Genomic DNA, 19,451 nt, shown 5'->3' on the forward strand with positions numbered 1-19,451 from the left:
TATATGTATTTATTTCACTTTTTGTACATAACGTTAATTGTACATTGGCGGGCTTATTGCCAAATGGCAATATCTTCCAACCAACAAATTAAATAAAAGTTTTATTTTTATAATTCAAGTTGCAAAACATCCTCAATAGAAAATTTAAAAAAAAAGCTCTTTATCATCATCATTCCCTTTCCTCACCTAACGGTGCATAGGGCACTGCATTGTAGACCAATCGCAGCGTTTTTTCATCATTTCTGTTACATGAAAGTATGATGATCAGTCTTAGGCTTCAGCCAGTCCAGGGACTATGAAAAATTCTAGTGTGAAATCACCCTGTTGAATAAATGTTTCTTGTCACGGTAGGCAAACGCGCTGACCACTACACCACGAGGCCGATATAAATAAAAAAGCTAAAGATATACAAGAATTAACATATTACAACAGAGATGAAGAACATTTAAGGAAGTCTACGCATCTACAGGGCTGATGAACTATCATTGGCTGGTTTAAGTGGCCACTTTACACACTGTGTAACATTTACCATTTTGCCTATATTTGAACATCTATATTACTTCAATTCTTTTATATATGTTGATGTTTGTGAAGATAAAGAGCTGAAACCTTTATTTATGCGGGTTAGATTTATCTTATTGAATTTTTCATCAACATACTAGGCGACGCCTGAAAATTTTTCAATTTCTATACTTCTTCATGGACCAGGTGGATTTATCAACAATATTTTGACTTTGTCCAAATGTTGTCACAATGACAGAATCCAAATGTTTGCAGACAAGAATTGGATTCAACTCCCTGGAGAGCTGTTAATATTAACACGTTACAACAAAGATGAAGAATATTTTTAGAAGCCTATACGGCAACAGCTACATGAAGAAACATAAATACAAGAAACTGAACAAAAATAACATAAAACTATTTAGCATAGACAAACAAGGGCAAAACAATAATGGTATACAAAATATTCATAAAACGAAAGACATAAGACGTCGAGCTAAACCATGCCAATCCAACTTCATCCCACACTGTTTAGTCGCGAAGAGATCTACGAAAAGCCGGAAGATCTATCCCAAAGACTTCGAAGTCATGTGATGAATTGACTAATCTACACATTCTGGACATTGGGGCATAAAAACAAAAGTTGCTCTTGTTATGTGTGCTAGCTTCGTGCTCTCTCTAATACAGATGTATTGCTGTATTTGCGGACATCATTCTTCTGGTAGCAAGGTAAAAAAAAAATGTTTTAAAATTCTGCATAGTTTTACGGATTTCACTTTCCAAATCCGGTGTGAAAATGTCCAATTGAAGATCACAAAAAAATATAACTTCATCACTTGAAAAAAAAGAGAGATAATCAAGTCTTGTATCGTATGCCGACTGGTGTGACATCACAGCCACACAAGAGTCAACCGCATTCCCTTTGCTAGTTCCATGTTTTACTTTCCTACTCGAGTGTCAGAACTTGGGTCTTAAACTCCATATTCGATATTTTTTACATAAAGTTGGTTTATAGATTTGACCTTAAGATTTTCAAATATACCGAGGGAGCTATTTCTTATTGGGACTCTAAAGATATTTTTTACTAAAGCTTTTGTGCAATTATTATTTGCTTGATCAGTGTGTCATTTGCACATCCCCATCCAATTATCCCATATTCCAAAAATGATTGAGTTGTTGCGTAATATATTTTTACAAGTTCTTTTAGGCTCATTATATTTTTTATAGTTTTAAAAAAGTAAATGTGCTTTTTCAATTTATTTTAAATATGATCAATTTGATTAGTTCATCTTAAATTCCCATCTATATAAATTCCCAAATATTTAATTGAATCAACACTGTCCAACAATTTACAAATACATTTAATAATCGAAATTTGGTTATTATAATTACAGCTGTGAATAGTTAAGGAAAGATTTGGATTACAAATAATTTTATTATTAATTTTAAATGTTATGTATTTTATTTTTGAGTGATTTAGTGTTAGATAATTTGAGTTTAACCATTTTTTTACTAAGTTTAAGTCATTTTCAGGCTTTTCAAATTCAATATCCCATGAGCTTCCTTGAGATAGTAGCACAGTATCATCAACAAAGCTAATTATAGAGCCTTTTATAAATAAATTACAAAGATCATTTATATGTACTAATGAGAAAGCACGAAATTAAAGATCTTGGGATTGTTTTAGACTCAAAACTACTTTTTGAATCGCATATCAATAAAATTACCTCCAAAGCATTGAGCATGTTAGGTTTCATAATTCGAATGAGTAAACACTTTGATAATCCAAAGGCCCTTACATTTGTCAGAAGCCATTTGGAATACGACTCTCAGATATGGAATCCCCAGTATGCCATATATATAAGTAGAATAGAAAATATTCAAAACAAATTTATAAAGTACCTTAAATACAAAACCGGTATTTCTTATGTATCTACTCTCACTGCCTCCACCTTCCATGGAATCATTTCTCTACAATACCGCAGAGTGTGTGCGGACCAACTACTGCTTTACAAAATTATGACAGGAATGGTTGACTGTACAGAGCTGCTTGGTTTAATAACAATACATGTGCCAGCCAGGATTTGTAGACGGTACCACCTGTTTCATGTACCAATAAGTAAAACATCGTATGTTAAAAATGATTTTTTTCGTAGGACTTTTACAATGTACAATACAAAATTTAAAAAAATAGATTACACAAACATCACTCTGTCAGATTTAAAATTTACACTCAAAATGTATTATGTAACTTAGTAGACATTATAATAATAAATATGTACATCTCCCCTCCCCTCCTTATCCTCTCTTCAAGCATTTTTGTCCTTGTCCCGCCCAATTTACAGTAACTTAATGTTCTTAAAATAAATATTTTTAAATCTTTGATTATTGAGTACACGAAAATAACATTTATATATATATAAATTGTATGTACTTATTTGATATGTAATATATTTTCTTTACTAACTTTGTATACTATGTGGAAATCTGTTATTAGTTCTGAGTTTATACACTATATCTGTTTGTTTACTAAAAATATGTATGTAGAACTGTTGATTTCCCTAATAAAATAAAATAAAATAAAATGTAGATAAGAAACAAAATTGGTCTCCTATGTCGACTAGTGTGACATCACAGCCACACAAGAGTTAACCGCATTTCCTCTGCTAGTTCCATGTTTCACTTTCCCACTAAAAAGTCGGAACTCGGTTCTGAAACTCCATATTCGATATTATGCGCTAAGTCCCTATTCAACATAACTACTCTAAATATTATAAATTAAAACCCGTACACAATATATTATCTCAGCATATTAATTTATGATTTCTTTAGCTGGAATTCCAGTCGTATGACACGTTGGCAGATATAAAAATATTAAATGCTACCTACTTACAAGAAAGTAGGTGCCCACATAAATATTTTGCTTCGGGCAATACACGCAACTTCATCAGACTACTGTTAACTCGTTTGAATCATGTAAAATCGATAAATTATTTTTAGATTAATAGTATTATAAGTTAATTGCATGTTTAGTGTTGCATTGTAACACCTTCAGTAATACTTTCAACCTATTGAAGTGTGTAAATTTATTTCCGTGTGAATTAAATGTAGGGTGAACAGTGTAGGGTAATGGGCGTTTATTCTGTATTTGACCTAATTGTGAACGATGGCCTAAAATCGATAATTAAAATTTTAACGTTTTTTTCTAACTCTACGAGATTTAGCCTCTTAGGAAGTTATCAAGATTGACCTCAGAGTGATAACCTAATAGACGCGCATATACGGAGAAAACCTTTCTGTGATTATTGACCACGAAGTTTACTACAGATTTTTTGTTTTACATATTTATTACAGCAATTTACATTCAATTTTTTATACAAAAGATTATTTGAGTAGTAAAAGTATACAAACATATTTTTTGTTTTTGCTGGTGAGTCATTTAAACTGCCTAACTAGGAATAGCTTTTTTTTATTTAGGATAATTTATAAAGCGCTATTTTTGTGGAAATCACCTCAAGGGCGCTGTATAATAAGCATTCCAACACGCTTTGCAGCTATAGAGCGCATAGGCGATTGGGATTCTAGTTTCCCATTAATGTAATTTTAATAATTATATAAGAGCTAGATTACAATACGTCTTGCAGCTACATAGCGCATGGACGTTTAGAAATCTAACTCCCATTTACACTGCACAAAAAACAGTGGGAAGTGTTTTTAATTTTATAAATAACCATTTACAAATAGAATCTAGATTACATATCCTGCAGCTACAGAGCGCATGGGTGGTTAAAAATCTAGACCCCATTTACAGTTGAAGTTAATTTTGATATAATATGAAAGCTAACATCACAAAAAGTCTTGCAGCTACAAGGCGCATCGACGAGTGGAATTTCAGCAATATAAGAATGATTTTTAAAAATTTACAACAACAAAAAACACAATAATGATACATCGAGCAAAGAACTAGTAAGTATGGCAATTTAGTGAGCATGTAACAGCACAAAAAGTAAATGATAAAAAGTAAACTTCCTCGTTCTAAGGCAGTAAATAATGTATTTTATAATATAATATAAAAAAGGATATCAATTTTATTAATATTATTAGAGTACACATAATAATATGCCCATGTGTGCTCTACTTCCAGATTAAAAAGTAAATAATAAATATACTATGAACACCTAAATAATACCTAAATCCTAAGTCATTACCAGTAAAACTGTAAATCAGCTTACGTTCTTCTACATCGGACAACAATTTTTCTGACTCCCCCCGACCAATACCGATTAAAAATGCAGTCAACACCTTTCTCAGCCTGGCAATCCCACTAATTCCATGCACAGATTACGGCAGTACAACAGGTCGTAAGTACATGGGTTGAAAATTGCGAGCGCTTACCGAAACTGTCCGTTGCACGTTTGTTGTTAAACTAAAAACCAAACTAAAACCGAACCAAAAATAACAAATGTTTTTGGTCTATGCAAAAGAGCTTAAGGGCTTCTCTAGAAAATTATTACTCTGAGAAATTGACTTTTATTGTAATTGAGATAAAAAATACACCTCTTCAGGAAGGGTAAACGGAAGTCTAGGCATTTACAGATCATTAAATTACCATCGGCTGGTTTAATTAATCACTTTACAAAATATATTCAAACAAAGGCTGAATAATACGTAAAGTGAATTTTTTTCCTATGACTGGTCATAAGCCCTGTAAATAATATATAATTTCTTATTCCCTTCTCAAAAGGGTTTTCTTAATCGTATAATATCAATCAACTTTACTTCGCTCTAAAAATATATGTCAAGAATAGATGAAGACATTGCATTTTGATTACATGCAACAAATGTTCTGCCTCATAATCGTTTGTTTTAATTGTTTATATAATTTGATTTGTTTATGATGTGTAAACTACTAAATGAACATTGAAAAGTGGATAATTCTCACGCCTTGGTGATATTTTTAATTCATCATTAAATATGAAATTACAATATATACAAAGACTGAATTTCAAAATATTTTTATATACATATTTATATATTTTAATGGTTTTTACTATGTTTTCAATACATTTATTACTTTGTTTTATTATGTTTTTGCTACGTTTTTTTACTACATTTTTACTGTGTTTTTACTACATTTTTACTATGTTTATACTACAATTTTACTATGTTTTATTACATTTTTACTATGTTTTTAATACATTTTTTACCATGTTTTTACTCTATTTTTTACTTTGTTTTTCATTTTGTCCTGTATCTTTATAACTGTTTCTATATATTGATTACTGTTTTTTATATTTTTTTGACTGTCTTAGAACGGGGTAAATAACCCTAGCTAAGCAGTCAAAGCAACTTTGCTTTTATGCTTGGAAACAATTGACATACTATGGCAACTTAGCCTTTTTTTATTTAATTCAGTAGGTACCCACGTTTATTTGGCACACATATAATTTATTACTTTAATTTTTTACTTTATAAACCATATCTCAGTTATCAATTATGTTTTTGTCTTATTTTCTATTGATTTCAATAATGATATATTTAGTATTTCATATATTTGATAATGTATGTAAATCAATTTGTATACTTTATATTTGAATATGTTCAATGCCCTTATTAATATAATACGATTTATTGCAACTTCATGTTTTTAATTTTTTTGTAATATTATTACAAGACAGTTAAAAAATATATTAATATTTGCGTCAAATTTTATTCAACTATATAAATTACATAAGTTTTGAATTAAATTTCATTTAAATGAATCTATTTTTTTTAAATCCATCAATTACACTATTATAAATAAAATTTTGGTCTATTTAACATTTTTAATTTTTGTTTTGTGATTATTGGTATACAAATATAATTAGTGAAAGATGCTAAGTGTTATTATTTTTGTTTTCTATGATTTGTATTTATATTGTGATATTTTATGCTGAATATAAATATTTATTTGTGATTATTTTTTACGTTATCTTCTTTGAAATATTATTACTTATTGCTTTATTCTTTATTAGTTATACTTTATTTTTCTGGATTGTTATTCTATCGCATCACATGTTATTGTAATTTAATTTATTTTACTACGTATTTTTAATTCTTGTAAAAAAACCGTAATAAGTTCATGAATCTATTAACGAGTGTAATTTTGAATTAATCAATAAATCAACTGATTTAATGATTAACAGTTTTTAAACATTTTCATAATGTTGATAATTATTCAAAAGTGTCATAACTCAAAATACGACTTTTGCAAATAGCTACCTTTATGTTTATGAGGACGGTAAATGTGGATAACTTTTATCAATATTATTATTTTTGTTATTGTAATTTTGAATTTATTTATTTATGCACGGCATTTCTGACATTTGTGATATGTAATGAACCATCTCAATATATTTTTTATTTATTACTCAATGTAGGTTTTTACTTAAAGAATTCAAATGCACTCAAACTAATAAAAAAATATTTTTAAACTCTTTAAAAATCCAACGCTTTCAAATTACTCTTAGCTTTTTTTCTATTAATTTCACAAAAAAATATTATTATGATCATCTATAGCTAAAAAACATCAAGTTTTTTGTCAAAGTAAAAAAAATAATTAAAAAATCTAGGTGTAATACAAGTTTATAAAACAAGATTTAAATTTTATAAAAGCCTGCGTAAATGCAACTGATATCCTGTACAAAATAATTATCTTTTGAAATAAAAAGTACTAAAAATATAAGAGTATTCACGGCCAAACTCAAAATCACATTGACTTCTATACTGCATTTTTCGATTCTTGTAATGGTAACATATATTATATATGTATATACATATGTATATAATACTCAGTTCACTAGTGTAGATGGACTAGCTCTCCCCAAATTCAATAATAAATACGAGAAAAGAACACTAGAGTACAATATACCAAAAATGTATAATATGCTCCCATTAAATATTAAAAAAAAAAACTCATCTGGCTTAAGAGAAAGACGTCTGCTGAGAATCTGGCTTTTAGAACATGGTTTTTTTACAGTAAAGTTTTTTTGTATTTTTCTTTTTTATTTGGATAATTTTTTACTCTCGATGCACATATTTTTCTTTTTTTCCATAGTAATAAGAGGTTTTATATGTTCATAAAATTGAAGAGATAAGATTATGTGACACCTGCTGTAAAACTGCATTTTATGCAGTTCAGTAGGACATGATAATTCATATGTTAATTTGCGTATGCTTTTGATAAAAAATATTTTTTTTTTTAATATTTCAATTTTAAAATATACATATTAAAATTATGCATATTTTAAAATTGTTAATATTACAAAAAATCTGGTATCGAATATCTAAAACGAACTCTCTCCCTAAACACGATCATTTCGCTCCATTAGAGGAAGAAACTAACAAACAATGACCTTAAAAAAGACCAAACTATGTTGACTAAATGGACAAACACAAACTTACTTACACTTAATGAAAAAAAATGCAATATTATCCATTTTGAAACTAGAAAAAAATGTCATCAAGTAGATGCTTACATAAATAATGAACGACTTACTAAAATTGAACATGTTAAATACTTAGGACTAACAATAGACAGACAATTAACATGGACAATTCATATCAACAATTTAATTAGCAAAGTGATGACATTATCGAGTCTTTTTTTAAAAATCAAAAATTTTATTCCAAAAACGGAAAAAAGTCTAATTTATGAAGCCTATGTAAAAACTAAAATATGTTATACGCAAATACTATGGGGAGCAGGATATCAAAATGACATAAACAGACTACAAAGACAACAAAATAAAATATTTAAGTTAGTATATGACCTTCCCTATTTAACTGCAACTAGAGAACTTTTTAATCAAACTAAGCAATTAAATATAACTGAACTCTTTCAACTAGAATCATTAAAATATATCTATAAATTAGCCACTAATGTTATTGTAGACGAAGAACTAAAACTTGTAAAAAATTGCAGTCAACATGGACATAATACGAGAATATCAGACAAATACCATACACAACTTTCTAAAACAAGACAAGGACAATCAAGACTAATGAACCAGGGACTGAAATCATACAATAAACTACCAGACAAAACTAAACAAAAGACTCAGACAAACTTTTCAAAAGATGTAAAAAATATTATTTTGAACAACAGAGTATAAATGAAAAATGTACATATTTATTTATGTAAAATGAATGTTATGATCCGTAAGGGTTTATAAATAAATTAAAAAAAAAAAAAAAAACGTTAAAAATAATATAATATTGAAATATTATGGTAAATATACGAAAGCACGAGTACATATATTAAAAAAATGTTCACCTTTTTTGATAAAAAAAAAAGAAAACATCCTGTATCAATTTGTATTTCTGATAGGTATACGTTGTAAATCATTAATAATAGACAGCATACGTTTTTTTTACGACGAATGAGTAATAATGATCACAGAAAACGGCGTTGTTTTATATTCCAGCAATACATTTATGTATTTTTTTTCTTGTTTTAAACTCGTTTCGTTTTGGACTGAATGTTCCCAGGACGCCTTGTACTACACCTAATCATATTAGCATATATTATTATTATATTATCATTCTGGCATAACCCTTTCAAACCTGGATTAATTCTTTTGGATATTAAAAATATTTATTTTCTGTAAGGAATTATTAGAATATTTTGGTACGTTTTATTTTACTGGCTCTTAAACTGATAGCAAATCTGAAAAAGTAAATTAAATATGGAATTTTCTCTGGTTAGGTTAGTCTCCATTTAACATGGCTCAGCCCGTTCTAAGATGGAGAACATTTAAGTTTGAAATTATAAGTAGTTTTATTATTATTACCTTTATATTGAAATACTAGTTAACTTCTTTAATTTAAATAAATAACTAACTAAATTTAATAATTAAAACGATCATTAGTAAATCATCATCATTAATTATATTTATTTATTCGTGCATTTCATATACAGTTTTTTGTTCACTTTGCCTAGCTGTGTGAAACAGTACTTATGATTTTCTTGTTGTTTTACTGTAGAATGTTTTATTATTTAAACTTTCTACTGAATATGCTGTATAATTTTTAGGTTATTTTTTTAAATATAAATCTTGGATAATTTTTGGTTTGATTTTTTTTATTTTTTATAAATCTTGTTTTTAAAATTCATGTTTTTGAAAAAAAAGAAAAAAAATATTAAGCCAAATATGTTGATATTATAAATGTTTGTAAAAGGCAGATTTGCCGTTTATGTTAATAAAATAAAATAAATAAAATTAGATAAATATAGAGTACAGATAATCAATATACACGGTTTTTCCGGGCCAGACTGCGAAACTTCAGAGGAACATTCACAAAAGTCAACAGATGGAAGGGTTGAGGAAATGTGGATGCTCAAACATAGGCAGAATGGTGAATGTTGCACAGCGTGTGAAGTGACCACTTAAACCAGCCAATGACAGGTCATAAGCCCTGTAAATGTCTAGACTTCCTTATTCCCTTTTCAAAAGTGTTTTCCCTATATCTTGCAACAAATTAAAAATAACTTTATCTCATTATTTTATAAATGAACACTACTATGTGGCAGGAGCGAATCGTCCATATAAGCGATTATTCTCAGCTTACCATGATATTTAACTATAGATAATAAAATTTTAAAGTAGTTATATTTAAGGGAAAATAAATTAAATATATGTTATTTACTATAAACGACCGTCACCTTTTATATATTCCTTCAAAAATAAATATAAATATCGGCACTCAGCCAGTTCCAAGTGAACGAAAAAACTAACAGATTATATCAGCTTATTTTTGCATAAATTCCTAAAATCCAGTTGCTGTTTTTTCCTTCTTAAATAAGCTTGCAGATTACGGATATTATTTGTAGATTGTCTGTTTGAAAAATAGTATTTCGAGCGTGATTCCCTAAGGCCTATTTTTCTTTCACAGTTGACGTATGACATAGGGCATGTGGCGCTCGACGTGTCCCTTTTTGGCATTATTCATTAGTAGAAGGAATCGGCACTGTGCTTCGTGTTTACTTCGTAGTACTTATATATGTAAATCTATTATCATTTTTTGCTGATTACGGTTAAGTTCATGTTCTACTTATTTTTACTAAATCGCACTGTCGCCTTCATTGGCCATCTTCGTAATTGTGGAAAAAAATGTAGCGAATTTATTCAGTACGATTTCAAAGATTTGATCCACGTTCAGTATTAGGCTACGAGCGGCCTAATATTGAACGCGGTCAGGATACTTGTAGTGAGATGTATGTTGTAGCCACATCTCCAGCCAAATGCACAAAATTAATACTCCCCTTGTAAACGTTTGAAATAATGGCCCATCTTTATAATAATTACAACCTGTTCTTAATATATTCCCATAAGAATTAGGGTACCTGTGTGAAGTATCTATAATGTGATTATGCATAGGATACTAGATTTTAATGTAAGCTTTTAGATTTTATTTGGAAAACAGGAAGTCGTTAAATTTATTAAATAAAATCTTACAAATTATTGCGCATTATACAGCCTAATTATGCTGAATTATTTTTGTCTCGAAAAGCGTTTTATTTAAGTCTTCTTGAGTGTTGATGTTTTTATACCCATTAAATTTAATATTGGAATACTACTACAACAAAGACGGATAACATGTTTTAGAAAAAAATATGCGAAGCTTTAACAGGACTCATAACTAATGGCTAACCGAAACGAAATTTTCCGCCGAAAATGGAAGCGAATTTCGGCTTCTGTTTTAGTTCCGGCCGAAATCGAAACCAAAACATATTTAAATAAGTTAAAAGTCGCGCCAAAGCCCTCAGGCGTTTTTATTGTTAAATCCTATAAATTCATTAAAATAAGTATTTTTTTGAAAAATTAATAAATATTTTACTAGGTACTACTATCGCGCCATTTCTCCGTAGGTATGGGTAGGCAGAGAGGATGGACAACATAACACGTCTATCTTGGCATACATTCCTAGCTTCTTCTACATTCATACATCTCGTCATACATGCCCTTCGGTTCAGCCTACTTTTGACATGGCCAGACTTCAGATTCTGGTTCATCTGCTCATGCCACGTCTTCCTTGGTCGTTCTCGTCCCATGTTACCGTTCATTCTCGCCATATATACCTACCTGTTGTCATGTTGTCCTGTTCTACCATTCTTTCGTTATCCATTCGTTCTATATGACCACTATCTATTAAAAAAATTAGTAACGAGAAAATGTTTAAAAAGGCTATAAAAAAATGGATAGTGGAGCTAGGTATATATAAAATGGATTGTCTCATTCGCCCAAACCAATATTGAATCAACTGCTCCACAAGTGTATAGCTTATGTTGGGTTTTTGTTTTTTTTATTGTGCGTTTTGTAATATATAAATAATATAGATGTACATATACATCTAGTTTTTAAAATAGTCTGAATATTTTGTTTATTATCTCTGTTTATTAAGTTAGTCTTTTTTGTTTATTCTCAAATGTAAAAAAATTTCAAAAAAGTATATTGTTAAGTGTCCTCGGCACGGGTAACCCCAGTGAGGTCACATTATTTTTATTATTGTTTATAGTTTGTAAGAGTAAAATATGAATAAATAAACAACAAAAAATAAAAAAACATATCTGTGACCCTTTCTTAATCGTAAAAATTATACTTGTCTCAAATTAACACTCTTGCCTGATTTCATAATTCGTAACCCTGGCACATATTCTTGTTTTCAAAAAATGTTTAATTGATTTCGGCACCTTCTCTTTCATTTGTAAACCATTATGCGGGAATTGAACCTGGGACCTCAAGCATTGTTTTATGTGAAGGTTGTTATTTTTGACAAAATAAAAATTGAAAGCGCAGAAAATTTCATTTTTAAAACTTATGATCGCGAATCCGTTCCGACGGGATTCCCCCATGTTAAATATTTGTGAACGAGTGAGTAGTTCAGTAGACTTTGTCTTATCATTTGTCAATAGACGTTCAAATGAAGCCCAAAAAAAAGATTTTCATTTTTATTTCAACAGAGAGGGAAAACATTATTGAGAAGGGAATATGGAAGTCTAGGCAAGTCAATGACAAGTCTAATGACCTGTCATTATCTGGTTTAGGTGGCCACTTTACACACTGTGTAACATTCATTATTCTGCCCATGTTTAAACATCCACATTTCTTCAACTCTTCCATCTGTTGACTTTTGTGAAGTAAAGGAGCTGAAACCTTTATAATGTGAGTGAGATTCATCCGGTTGAACCAAATCACCTACTAGGCAACGCCTGAAAACAATTTTCCAATTTTTATACTTCTTCTTTTCTTCTTTTACCGGGTAGTTAATTCAACAATGTTTGAGTATGTTAAATTAAAATATGAATAACTCCATAGGGAGGAAATCCAGCCAGTCTGCAAGCATTTGGACATACTCAAACATTGTTGAAAGGATTTTTATGTAGGTATCGTTATTTTATAAGCGCTATGCTTTTTTAAGTTTTGTAATTTTGAAATCAATTTGCAAATTAAAAATACTGTAAATAATCATAAGTATGTCAATTGATTCTAAAGCGCAAAAGCTGTGGGTGTCATATCTACATTGAGTTTTTGCATTTGTATCTCTAGATATTGTATTATCGCTTAAAAAACTTTAAAAACATAAATTGCTTTTCGTTTTGAAATATTTTTTTAGTGCTCAAATTTCTATTTACCGCATATCCTCTCAAGAAGTTAGCTTAAAAATATATGTATTTAAAAAAAAAACGTATCGTACCTTTTTATAAACGCGAACGAAAAGCAGGTGACCACTTTTACCGATACTTATTTGAGAAAAAGTAAAATTGACAATCAAAAACCAAAAATGAATTAAGGAATGTGTATTTTTTTGGTTTAATTAGGATGCGGTATTCCTGACAATCATTTCACGAAACGTAAAATGAATTGTTGTGACATCATTAGATTTATAATGTTAATTTGACACGCCTTTCTAATTGGTTAAAGTCTAGACGTACCTAAACATAATTCATTTAGATTTAGATTCTCATATACGCAGAGGTATTATCAGAACTTACATTTAAAAAAAAACGTATTACAACAGCGATGGAGAACATTTTAGAGAAATAAATATTTTCTTTTCTTTTACGTAGAAGCCTAGAATATAAAGGGGAGACCCAGGCAAAGTGGACGGACCGGGCATAGCGAATGAGTTCAATATTTCCAAAATTTACAACAAATCTCTCAAAGTCTCACGATCAGCGCATCACATCGCAACTGACGCCATGATACTTTGTATATGAAAATACTTGAATTGATTAATTCTAGAGTACCAGCTGTCAACACTGGGAATACTTTATTGTTTCATTGCTCCAGTACTTCTTCCAACCAACAAAACAATTCATTGATACCGAGACTGCATAGTGCGTAGGTTAGGTAACACTTATGGAACGGCTGCAGACATTCTGTCCGATTCTTTACCATCTTATAAGTCCACAATATCAAGATTATTTGTAGCTGCTCGTCAAACTATTATTGATAATTCAATTTCATAAATTAAAAAAAAATACTTGTTTATTTTTATTACTTTATACTTATTTTTTTTATTTTTTACTATTATATCAAATTGCATTGTAGTATTGGCAAATACGCATTTCATAGATACATATTTTTATTTCTTATTTTTTCGTGATAATATATTCTTGCTTGTTTATTAATTTAACTCAAAAATGTCTTTCTTGCTTACCGTAACACTTTATTTATTGTTTGCTTTACACAATTTATTTCATAAGCTTATATCTAGCATTTTTTGTTTATATGCTTACTGTTTTTTCTTGCATACCTTTGTTATTATTGTTTTTTTTACTTTGTAAAACTTTTTATCATATCCATTTTAACTAATTTCACTTTTTTTCTGTATATTCTGTTTATTATTTAGTATGTTAGCATGTATTTCATTTTTATTTTTTGTAAATGCCTTTTGGGCGTTAATGAACAAAATAAATAAATAAATATGTCATTGAACGGAAGTGTGCGCGACTTTTCGTCGCTTTAGTTCGTTTTGGTCCAACATACCATTTTTAACGAAATTGAGTGAACTGTGCAGGAGTTATGAGATTTTTTTTTAAATTGCTTGGGGGGTTTTTAACAATTTTTTTCTTGAGTTTTGATCATTATTTATGCCTATTTCATAACAAAAACTTTAAAGATCTATTTCTGCCGATTTGTGTTTTGGTCTGTTGGACAAAACGAACTGTAGCGACCTTTTGTTAAGATATTGATTGATTTGGTGTTTATTTTGTAGAACTCCATATTTAAACTTATAATATTATAAATCAGTGTTTGATTTCTAAAATTATAAGTTTTGTTAAGATTTTGATTTTCGGGGATTTTCTTGCGAAATACGATATGGTACGTTTGAATACCATATATTTACTATGTTTTATTGTAAATATTTTACAGCACATTTCATCAAATGTTCTATTTTTTTATATCTAGAAAGCTACGTTTAGTTTCAAATTCTTAAAATACGTGCTATTTTCTTGGCGAAATGTACACTAATATTGTCTCCGACAAAGTGACAAAGTAAATGCACAGAAACATAAAATATTCCAAATTAGAGAGATTTCCTTCTCAAATGGATGGTTTTATAATTTTTTGTGAGAACAAGTTGACACAACAAAAACAATATAAATAAAACAGGCATTGAAACCATAAATAGCAAGCCCAAAGGGTAAGAAGCAAGTGGGAGTTATAGTACTCTTACAGAATGATAGCAAATAACAGCATTTATTTGCTACTGCAATGCAGCGGAATCTTTTATCCTATAATAAAATCTAAATCAAGAAGAATGTGAAATATTGCTTATTTACCAGCGCAGCTGCCTAAAATTTTTTAAAAAAGACAAATGACAATGTATGCTTTAGATGCCTGATTTGTGATGAAATTCTTGTTGAACTAATACATAAAGAGGATTAAAAAATTTACAGTGGACACGGTTCTTGCTTCTGAAAAATATCAAGACTCATGAAAACACTTTTATTTTATTAAATTATTAAAGACCCGGCAAAATCCAAAATCTAAAAAAAGTGAGATGTTAATTAAAACTTATTTAGAATATATTTTTTTGCAATGATTATAACATTGCCAGTTAAAAATACGGCTTTATTTGTAATAGCTTGACTTTTAAATTGTCTGGTTTGTTGCAAACATGGCAACCTCTACTTGAGTATTGTAAAGTTGAAATGCATAATTTAAATATATTATTTCACTACTGTTTCTTGACATAATCATGCTTATGTCATCACTGCTTACGTGTAAAATATTTACTGATTTTAATAAAAAATTGAAGTTTAAAAAAAAGTTGAAGTTAAGTATTGTATCAGTTTATTGCGATTTGCTCAAAATAAAGAAAGATTGATTTTGCCAGGTTTGCAAATAGTATCTACCCGCAATTGTGTTTAAGATTACATAATAAACCGTTTTTGAAATATTTGAAGCACTAACTTTGTGGTTATTCATTATTTTAAAATAAATAAAAACAATTTATTCAGGTATACTTAACTAAAGAAGCTTGCATAGCTTCGAAACCGGTCGGTAGGAAAAAAAAGTGGTTAAAAGCAAAGTTGTTTTTATTTATCATATATGTGTGTCTAATTTAATATTTCCCTGAATTTATCTGCTTAGTCTGGGCCTCCCCTATGTAGGTATGTATGTGTTATAGATATCACATAAATATAGGCGAACTTCCATACACTTTTAAAAATATTTGCACATAATCATAGTATTAACAAAATCGTAGAATTTATTTAACCGTTAACTATATAACTATATCGACGCGGAAAAATATTTAAAATCAAAATATCAATTAATCGATTCATCCTTTTCTTTGGCTTTTGAGCAGTTTTACAATCTTAAAGCTAAAATTTAACGGTATAACCACGAACAGGCCAAGCCTCTGTGGCAAAATATTAATGTTTCGCTGGCCTGTATTTTATATAAGACAAGTTTCATAGTGTACCTACAGTATTTTTGTCATTTAAGTTTTTTACTTTAAAATGCTACTTTAGTTTCACCTGTTTAATTTGTAATTAAACGAAAATTCAATAAAAAGGGAAGCGAATAAATTTACCCACGTGGGATTTTATAAAGATAAAAAAATATAGAATTGAATGTTCAAACATAGGCAAAACATAATGTTCCAAATCACAGTTCTAGAATAAGCTTTTGCACCGTTGAATTTTAAACAAAAATGTTTACCGAAAATATTTTGAGTATGTCCAAATGTTTGAAGATAAGGCTGGATTTCACTTCCTAGAGAGTTATTAAGATTAAAATTTCGTTCATGATTCAACTCGTTTACTTCGCAAAGTCAACAGATGGCCACTTAAACCAGCCAATATATAATAAACTCATAAGCTCATATGTCATAAGCTCTGTAAGTGCCTAATCTTCCGTTTTCTCTCGTCTGCCTTCTTAAAAATTGTTTTTTTCTCTGTTGCAATAAAACTTATAATTGTTTATTTTTGCGAGTTTTTTATTATTTATGACTTGAAGAATCATTCGAAAGCATTCAAATATGCAGGTTATTATTTTGAAATGATTGTATATTTTATATGAACCATGTTGTGGTCCCATGGTAGTGATGTGGATTCACGGATCAAAGGTCCGAAGTTCAGATCACGCTCTACAACAACTTCATTCCTATTTTTATAGAAAAAATAATTTACAACTTTTAAAAAATGGCGTCAGAATTGACATATAGATATGTGTAAATAATAAAAACTTAATGATTTCTTTCTTTAAAAAAAAAAGTCCACTGGAAAAAATCATACTAAATTGTGACTTATCTACTGAAAAAAAAATCACATTAAAGTTTGACGTATGTAGTAAAAAAAATACATTAAATAGTGACACATCTTACTATAATGATGTTGTATAAAATGATCTATGGTCCGTTACAAAAAGTGAGATAGTTAAACCCTTTCGAAGTTTTAGATCAATTTCCATAAAGTGGATCCTTTTACTACGGTACCTACAGTTTGATTGATTTTTATGACTACTTTTATAAGTAAAAACAATTATTTATAGTTTTTTAAATTAGCATAATTTTTGAATAGGTAATTTATCGATATACCTAGATATATTATTTTTTAACACCCAAAAGAGAGAAAACCATGTTTCTGGATAAATCTGTAACTTGGATATAAAACGGCCAATGTCGTCAAGCATAATATTATAGAATAATAATTATTTTTCCATTTTGTGGCGTTATAATGAACTGTTTGACATCTTTGATAACAAAAATAAATAAATAAAACATTCCAACGCGTGTAACTATTGTATAAAATATTTAAATATGCAATTTTTTTTGTTGACATTGATCCTCTACTAAGGTGTCAAGAAATAGATGCAATCTGATATTGGCCCTTCTAGATCCAAACCAAAAAAATAGTACTATGTAAAAAAAAACTTAACTCTTTCTAAAAATCCCAGCAAGTACCTACTTTCCTACCTATCAAATCAAATTTCTGATTACCTAAATCTATGTAGATGATTATATTATCTATGAAGTCGACAAAATTTAAGATTGAGTTTGAAGTTTGTTGACTAAAAAAATATTTTCATACTGTTATATATATTTTTTTTATTTTTGATGTGTCTAGAAAATAATTTGTGGATTGTGGAGATTGAATGTTTGATTAGGGGATTAATTGAGCGCATTGCATGTGAACTAACTGACATTTTTAAGGTAAGTAAACTCATTGCTTTTATTACATCGGTTTAATCCCAAAAAAAACATTTCTGGTTCTTTATGTAGGTGCTAAACATCCGTGTAAGTAAAAAAAATATCAATATAGTTTCGTAAAAAAAAACAGGCAAAAAGCTCACAGGGTTAGAACTTTGAGTACAAAATTTTGACCTGTCAGTTGGTTCACTTCACCTGCATTGGGGTCGATTGATAAGTATCTAATTAATAAATGATTTTTTCTAACCGATGTGGTATGGATGGAAGGGGGCATGGGCCCCCAGCGCCAGAAAGCCCGCCACGGCGCTTTGCAAAATAATTCTGACGTCTTTCTTGAAACTTGGGGGGAAAAATATATCACTCGATCCTCCAAATACTTGTTGCACTGCGCGCCCTATCACATCTCAGGCACCAAACTAGGAGACATCCAGTTTGGAATCATTCCACAGAAAAAACACACGAAATAACGTTATTCGACACAAAAACTCCACTTTCACAACACTATTTTTTAAAACGAGCGTGTTCGCAAATGTGCAAATTCTGTGTTTATGTTCCGAACGTCGCAATCGAAATTTGACAGTTCAAACGTCAAATTCAAAAATTCGAACCGAACGAAAACCCCGAAAAAGACTTTGAATGACTCTTTTTTGCTCCTTTTACCGACGATTTTTGTTTGTTTTGCGGTAAGTTTTTACGTTTATTTTGAAGGACTGATTATTTCACGGACGCGAACGACGCGACAACCGTCACTAGCATGCGCGGGACCAAACTGAAATCTCTCCTTCTCCGGTATCGCCGCACCGCTCACTCCCACGGGGGCGTATACGCGGAGGGGTGGGGGCATTTTATTGCCGCTTGCACTTCGGCAATAGGGCGACAGCGCGAACACAATAAACCCGAACGAGCGAGACGGAGGACGGCCCAGACGGCGCGTGGAGGGGAGAGGGAAAATGATTGTGTTATTTTTTTGAATGATAGGAGAGCGTTCGATAGGCGGGGTTATGTTGCGGTGTTCGCATGCGCGCGGGTCACGTGGGTGTTTCTTAGCCAATCAAAGCGGTTGGGAAGCACTGAAAAAACTTCCCAGTATCTTCTTATTTTCGAAACATTCACCGGTAGTTTTTATCTATCTCTGGTTGTTTTATTAATTTTATTTTGTTTTTTTCTCCGCCGCTGTCGGAGCGGGCGCTGGGTGCTGATGGTCCATTGTTTTGTTTTGTTGTTGTGTTTTCGTTTTATTGTTTACT

The 19,451-nt window shown here is 29.9% G+C and overlaps 1 protein-coding gene across 1 annotated transcript in view; it reads right to left on the reverse strand.

The window, feature by feature from the left end:
• Lim1 (LIM homeobox 1) overlaps positions 1–18,975 on the reverse strand; it is a 160,920-nt gene extending 141,945 nt beyond the window's left edge. The window contains exon 1 of the mRNA XM_088236345.1: positions 18,452–18,975. The gene's annotated coding sequence lies outside the window, so the exon portion shown is untranslated. The remainder of the gene's footprint in view (positions 1–18,451) is intronic.
• Between the last annotated feature and the right edge of the window lie 476 nt (positions 18,976–19,451).

The sequence above is a fragment of the Micrasema longulum genome, unplaced genomic scaffold (assembly GCF_059751315.1).
Source record: "Micrasema longulum isolate JH-2025_06_02 unplaced genomic scaffold, ASM5975131v1 h1tg001537l, whole genome shotgun sequence".
Lineage (NCBI taxonomy): Eukaryota > Metazoa > Arthropoda > Insecta > Trichoptera > Brachycentridae > Micrasema > Micrasema longulum.